This window comes from Pristiophorus japonicus, chromosome 3 (assembly GCF_044704955.1).
Source record: "Pristiophorus japonicus isolate sPriJap1 chromosome 3, sPriJap1.hap1, whole genome shotgun sequence".
NCBI lineage: Eukaryota > Metazoa > Chordata > Chondrichthyes > Pristiophoridae > Pristiophorus > Pristiophorus japonicus.
Window position 1 is genome coordinate 303,602,294 of NC_091979.1, and position 8,374 is coordinate 303,610,667.

Sequence of the window (8,374 nt, forward strand, 5' to 3'; positions counted from 1 at the left end):
ATCACCACCGATACGGGCATGGTTAGCAGGATCCTGAGTATTACCCATCACCACCGATACGGGCAGGGTTAGCAGGATCCTGAGTATTATCCATCACCACCGATACGGGTATGGTTAGCAGGATCCTGAGTATTACCCATCACCACCGATACGGGCAAGGTTAGCAGGATCCTGAGTATTATCCATCACCACCGATACGGGTATGGTTAGCAGGATCCTGAGTATTACCCATCACCACCGATACGGGCAGGGTTAGCAGGATCCTGAGTATTACCCATCACCACTGATACGGGCAAGGTTAGCAGGATCCTGAGTATTATCCATCACCATCGATGCGGACAGGGTTAGCAGGATCCTGAGTATTATCCATCACCACCGATACAGGCAGGGTTAGCAGGATCCTGAGTGTTATCCATCACCACCGATACGGGCAGGGTTAGCAGGATCCTGAGTATTATCCATCACCACCGATACGGGTATGGTTAGCAGGATCCTGAGTGTTATCCATCACCACAGATACGGGCAGGGTTAGCAGGATCCTGAGTATTATCCATCACCATCGATACGGGCAGGGTTAGCAGGATCCTGAGTATTATCCATCACCACTGATAAATAAACAGTTCACAGGACCCTGAGGACTATCTATGTGTTTGGGAATTGCTCTTTAACTTGAAGTTTGCTCTTCTTGAGGAACGCTACACTCAGTTGGACGCAGACTTTGGAGATAGCCAAGTTCTTCGCAGAAGTCGACATCGTTAATGTCAGACCCTCTTGATCACAGCGCCCCCCGACCATGACGCCCTGGGAGTTCACCCATAGCACCTACTCACAAGGCCGGCCTTGTGTGCTCAAGTCTCTGGTCTGGGGCTTGAACCCACGACCTACTGACTCAGAGGCGAGAGTGCAAACAACTAAGCTAAGGCTGACCCCAAGCAACCTTGTATGTGAGCTGCCAGTGCATCTCTGTTCTGATTGTGATGGGCAGTTCTCTCTCCAGGGGGAGCACAGGCTGAGAGTATCTGCTGCTGGTGATTGCTACAGTTTACATTTTTCTGCTCTTTTGCTCCACATTGCAGGAATGACCTGGAACTCCGTGCTGCATGAAAGACTCCGATTACGTGTTTCTAAAACACAGTTATGAGTACTCCAGTAAAAGGACTCTAGGAGGGCTCGAATCTCCTCTTTGGGACATAGTTCCAGAAAGGAGCTTGAGAAAGATGCAGATATAGGCCTAGGGCATGAGGAGAGCCTATGAGGAGGTTTGGCTTGCTGGGCAAGAGGAGGTGTGGGGGGTGGGGTTAGCAGCAGAGGCAGCTGAACAGATGGTCTCAATGAGAAAGAAGTCCATTAGCTTCTTGCACGAGTTGTTGGAGGTGCAGGCGGAAGGGGCAGGGTTTAAGGCAATGGTTGGTAATGCAGAAGGGAAGCTGGGGATTATTTTTGCTCTCCCGGATGATCCAGAAGTAGGCGGCCTTTTTGGTAGAGGAGAATCCGGTAACACTTGATGTGGCCTTGCTTGTTCTGGTGATGGGCTCAGGGACCATGCTGTCATTAACACTCACTCCAGCAGCACACATCAAAATGCATTAAATTGCACATCATAAATACTCTGCTGAAAATATTCCATTTCCTTCCACCTTCTCAGGTTAATCCTTTTAAAAGGTTCTGCAACAGTGGGGGTCATTTTGACTTAGTGCAATCGTGTAAAACGAGCAATAGTGAATTGGCAGCCCCTTTCACGTCACTTCCGTTTAAAGATCAGGAGAGATGTAAAAGGGGCTGTCAATTTGCTATCGTACAGAATCAAAATGATCCCCATTGAAATTGGAAACAAAAAATTAAGAAACAGTTCACGTTTTCCATTTGGCCCCAGAAATGACAAATGTAGAGTACAGCTGCCCTGTGAACGGTTCGGTCCAGCTCCATGTTGCACAGACTGAATGAGGTGATCACTTGACGCTGTTATGTTGGGATGCAGTGATGTGCGGATATATTTGAGTTTCAGTCAGGTTCTGTGATGGTCAGGCACTCACGGACTGAACCTTCTCATGCCTAGGGTCTAGTCCTGGTGTAAACCTGCTGACAGTGCACATGGAGGGTGGACGGGAGAAGGGATGGAGAATCAGATGGGATCTGGAAAAGTTGGGCCTTTGCCCAGTGGTGTAGCCTTGGAGTATTCCTGTTGGGACCTGGAACAGGAGCAGATTGCCTCTTCCCCACAGAAGGCCCTTTACATTACATGGAGATGTGGCTGGCTTCTCTCCTCTCCCCCCGCTCCCCCAACCCCCAACCCCCCCCACCATCCCCCCCCCCGCCCCTGCACCCTGGAATTCCCATAGCCCCAGCCTACTGAGTGCCTGATGATCTGGCTGCTAGGGCGAAACTGATAATCAGGCCCATGGAGCGAGGCAAGTGGGGGCCAATCAGGCCATGGTGTTGGCTTGAATGTTCCAGAAGACTGCAGGCAACATCCACCCTCCTATTAATGGGCCTGATTGCCAGTGGTTTAACATAGAAACATAGAAAATAGGTGCAGGAGTAGGCCATTCGGCCCTTCGAGCTTCCACCACCATTCAATATGATCATGGCTGATCATGCAACTTCAGTACCCCATTCCTGTTTTCTCTCCATACCCCTTGATCCCTTTAGCTATAAGGGCCACATCTAACTCTCTTTTGAATATATCTAACGAACTGGCCTCAACAACTTTTTGTGGTAGAGAATTCCACAGGTTCCCCACTCTGAGTGAAGAAGTTTCTCCTCATCTCGGTCCTAAATGGCTTAACCCTTATCCTTGGACTGTGACCCCTGGTTCTGGACTTCCTCAACATCGGGAACATTCTTCCTGCATCTAACCTGTCCAACCCGTCAGAACGTTATATGTTTCTATGACATCCTCTCTCATTCTTCTAAATTCCAGTGAATATAAGCCTAGTTGATCCAGTCTTTCTTCATATGTCAGTCCTGCCGTCCCGGGAATCAGTCTGGTGAACCTTCGCTGCAGTCCCTCAATAGCAAGAATGTCCTTCCTCAGATTAGGAGACCAAAACTGTACACAATATTCAAGGTGTGGTCTCACCAAGGCCCTGTACAACTGCAGTAAGACCTTCCTGCTCCTATACTCAAATCCTCTCACCATGAAGGCCAACATGCCATTTGCCTTTTCACTGTCTGCTGTACCTGCATGCCAACTTTCAATGACTGACGTACCATGATACCCAGGTCTCGTTGCACCTCCCCTTTTCCTAATCTGTCACCATTCAGATAATATTCTGCCTTCCTGTTTTTGCCACCAAAGTGGATAATCTCACATTTAAGCCGGTGCCGCAAGCTTACCCACCCCTCTCCCACCCAATTAGTTTGCACATGTTACACCATTCCACCCCCCTCCCCCGCCAGAAGGTGCCCAAGTTGTGCTCACACTGGCGTGAGTGCCTGCTGATAATGTGCAAGTTGTACCAGCCATGCCCTGACCTTGGATGCTCTGTTGGGGTCAGAAGCAGAGGTCGGATTCAGAGCGGGATTCCCGCTCCGCCGCACTTATAAGAACAAAAGAACGTAAGAAATAGTAACAGGAGAAGGCCATACGGCCCCTCGAGCCTGCTCTGCCATTCAATATGATCATGGCTGATCCGATCATGGACTCAGGTCCACTTCCCTGCCCGCTCCCCATAACCCCTTATCTGCTTATCATTTAAGAAACTGTCTTAAATGTATTCAATGTCCCAGCTTCCATAGCTCTCTGAGGCAGTGAATTCCACATATTTACAACCCTCAGAGAAGAAATTCCTCCTCATTTCAGTTTTAAATGAGCGGCTCCTTATTCTAAGATCTAGTTCTAGTCTCCCCTATCAGTGGAAACATCCTCTCTGCATCCACCTTGTCAAGCCCCCTCATAATCTTATCCATTTTGATAAGATCACTTCTCATTCTTCTGAATTCCAATGAGTAGAGGCCCAACATACTCAACCTTTCCTCATAAGTCAACCTCCTCATCTTCGGAATCAACCTAGTGAATCTTCTCTGAACTGCCTCCAAAGCAAGTATATCCTTTCTTAAATATGGAAACCAAAACTGCTCACTATTCCAAGTGTGGTCTCACCAATACCTTGTATAACTGTAGCAAGACTTCCCTGCTTGTATACTCCATCCCCTTTGCAATAAAGGCCAAGATTCTATTGGCCTTCCTGATCACTTGCTGTACCTGCATATTAACCTTTTGTGTTTCATGTACCAGGAAACCCAGGTCCCGCTGTACTGCAGCACTTTTCAATTTTTTTCCATTTAAATAATAATTTGCACTTTGATTTTTTTTTTCTGCCAAACATTTTTCTCACACTTACCAACATTATACTCCATCTGTCCCAAATATTTGCCCACTCACTTAGTCTGTCTCTGTCCTTTTGCAGGTTTTTTGTGTCATCACACATTGCTTTTCCTCCCATCTTTGTATTATCAACAAACTTGGCTACGTTACACTCAGTCCCTTCATCCAAGTTGTTAATATAGATTGTAAATAGTTGTGGTCCCAGCACTGATCCCTGCGGCACCCCACTAGTTACTGGTTGCCAACCTGAGAATGAACCATTTATCCTGACTCTCTGTTTTCTGTTAGTTAGCTAATCCTCTATCCATGCTAATATATTACCCCCAATGCCGTGAACTTTTATCTTGTGCAGTAACCTTTTATGTGGTATCTTGTCAAATGCCTTCTGGAAATCCAAATACACCACATCCACTGGTTCCCCTTTATCCACCTGTTTGTTACATCCTCAAAGAATTCCAGCAAATTTGTCAAACATGACTTCTCCTTCATAAATCCATGCTGACTCTGCCTGACCGAATTTTGCTTTTCCAAATGTTCTGCTACTGCTTTGTTTAATAATGGACTCCAACATTTTCCCAACCACAGATGTTAGGCTAACTGGTCTAAAGTTTCCTGCTTTTTGTCTGCCTCCGTTTTAAATAGGGCCGTTACATTTGCAGTTTTCCAATCTGCTGGGACCTGCCCAGAATCCAGGGAATTTTGGTAAATTACAACCAATGCATCCACAATCCCTGCTGTTACTTCTCTTAAGACCCTAGGATGCAAGCCATCAGGTCCAGGGGATTTATCTGCCTTTAATCCCATTATCTTACTGAGTACCACCTCCTTAGTGATTGTGATTGTGTTAAGTTCCTCCCCCCCATAGCCAGGTCTTAGGACTGTTCACTCATTCACATGGAATAAAGCTGAAAGCAATTATCCACTTGCAAGTTCTGACCCTTCACCTGTGAGGAAGGTTGGTCATTGGCAGGCCACAAATGCCTCAATTTGGTTTCTGATTCTAAGGGGGTTAAACATGTCTTCCCCAGTAGCATGAAAGGGGCTCATAGCGAATCAGCAGCCTGTGTTACACCCACAGCACCGGAATGGAAAGGAAGCCCGGGCGTGGGAAAACGGGATCCCAATTCGCTATGAGTCTGTTTCGCGTTGCTGGCATAGACGAATTTCACCTCCTAAAGCTCGTCAATGTTAGTGAGACAAGCCAGTACTATTTGCTTCGTCATTATGATTTCTATGTAGCAACTTTTCACTTCCGATATTTGTTAGCTGAAACTCACTGGTGGTCATTGTGACTTTGGGCAATGGTATAATATGGACGATATCATTGTACTTCATTGAAGTTGATGGAAATGGGGAGAGATGTAAAATAAGCAGCTGATTCGATATCGCCCGTGTTACACTATCGCCCAAAGTCAAAATGACCCCCGTTGTAATTAGATCAATGTTGCAAACACGATTCCATTGAAATGAGCAGTGAGCATTTATCTTGTCTGCACTTTAAGAGTTAAAGGACCATTAAGAATCAGGCATATAATGATCGCCTATTATTTTCAGCCATTTTTCATGAGTGGTCCGTTTTATGAAGTCCAATTCATTCTTAACTTTGACTCGTAACATTTCTTGGTCGGATGAATAGTCATTTTGTTCTGTTGATGCCAAAGATTTTGAGATCCGTGATGTCAATGATCTTGCCCAGGGTGAAATTTGATATTTGAATTAATCAGCATCTGTTTGAATGAATGGCACCAAGTCCACATACACACAAAAGTACTGTAAAGCATCATGTTCCTGACACTCCGAGGGCAGCCTTTAGTGCTGACACAGTACAATGGGTAATTTACAGTCGGGCCTCAATCGTATTTCAATACTCTTCCTGAAAGTGGCCACATTTTGGTTGACATGATGCAAGATCAAGATGGATGTCATGTAGCAGCGGAAGATTGAAGCTTAACTTCACCTCCCCAGTAATTCATTTTCACAGGATCTTTCCCTCTGGTGTTTGACGCATCGCTGACAGTGAAACACGGCCTTCAGCCTTAAGTGGGATCCAAAGTCATCCATAAGTCACAGAGAGTCGGTGGCAATAGTCTGACTGTGACTACTTGTTAAGGCTAGTACAATGGTGTTTGGAAGGCACTCAAGCTGAAAAAAAAGTCAAGACGCTGAGAAGAATAGTGCTTTATACATTGCTTTTCATTCAGCAAACTGAATCTGGCTCGGAGTTTGTGGTGTAATTGTGATAAATATTGCGAGATGTTTACGTGACTTTAAATGCAATGAATTGCCATAGTCCCTACATTGAACGGCAACAAAGAGGCACTAACATTAAAGACATTACATAATCGAGTTCAGCACTGGATAAATGCAATAACACAGTGATTTATTAAATTGCAATACTAGATAGTGAAATCCATTCAGTTCCTTTGGAGTTTTCACACACATTAGTCACAAATTACATAGAATTATATAGAATGTACAACACAGGGATAGGCCATTCGGCCCAACAGGTCTATGGGCTAGATCCCCCATTTTTTTGCCATGCTTAACGCTCACTTAACGTCCATTTTACCGCTGAAATGAGGTATAACGCCCATATAGCGCCTATTTAGCCACAAAATGGAAACTGACGGGCATTTTTCGGAAACTTTTCACTGAGTGTTACTTTCCCCATGTGCTTAACGCCGGGAAAAAATAATACCGCCCGCCCACTTTTTTTGAGCGGAATCATCAGAGTGGTTGAAATCAGCGGACATAATATCGTCCAGCGTTACTTTCCGCGTGGAATTAACGGCGAGATTCAATAATACCGCCCGCCCATTTTTTTTGTCGTAAAGACCACATTTGCCGAAACTAACGCCCAGGAGATCGCCCGCTGTCACTTTCACCACCTCGCACACATATCGCCCACAATATCGCTCGCACAAAAAAACGCCTGGAAAAAGTGGAACTGTTCTGAACTAAAGCCAGCGGTGTGGCTGCCATTTTTTAAATCGCAGGTCATTTCATTCAAAAGGCTGCTTCAATTTTGGGGGAGTTTGCATTGACTCTGGAGTTCTTCTCAGGTGAAGTGACCATCTCAGCAGACATATTTTCAGACTCTGGACAATTGGGGGTTTACTCTAGGTGTATTTTAGTGAGGAAGTGATTGCGTCTGATCAATCGCTATTATACTTTCATTGCAATAGGGCCAGCCATTTCTCAGCCTGCATCGATTAATACGCAGATGCTGCAGAGTGCAGATGGCTCAATGTGTGATGCACATCATTATGTGCCCAATTTAAGACATGCAAGAATGAGGAGGAGGACCAGACCATACACACCCAGCACGTACAGGGAAAAGAGGTCTTACCTCGACATGTACGACCACACCTGCCTTCGGAGACTGTGCTTCCACAAGGTGGTGATCACTGAAATATGCGAGCTCATCAGGCCACATATGCAGCCTGCCATCAGGACATCACAGTCGGTCGAGGTCAAGGTCACCGCGGCAATGTCTTTCGGGCCTCCGCGGTCGAGATTTGCCCTCTGTCTCACCATGCAACCCATCGCTTCATTAGGCAGGTCACGGAGGCCCTGTACGTGAGAAGGATGGACTTTATCAGCTTCCCCATGATCACAGAGGCTCAGACTGACAGGGCTGGAGCATTCTACCACATTGCTAAGTTCCCCAGGGAGCAGGGAGCTATACAGTGCACTCACATCGCCATGCGGGCACCTTCTCAGGACCCAGAGCTTTTTCATAACAGAAAAGGATTTCACTCCCTGAAGGTCCAACTGGTTGTCGACCATAACCAGATAATAATGGCAGTGAATGCCAAATGTCCGGGCAGCTTCGATGAGGCTCACATCCTGCGTGAGAGCGCTGTCTCTGACATGTTTAAGAGTCAGCCAAAGGACAATGCTGGATGCTTGGTGATAACCGATGTGGCCTAGCCACCTGGCTGATGACCCCTCTGCGTGACACCCACACCGAGGCCGAGAAGCGATACAACCAGAGCCACAGAGACACACGCAATGTGGTCCAGAAAACAATTACTGTGCTTAAGC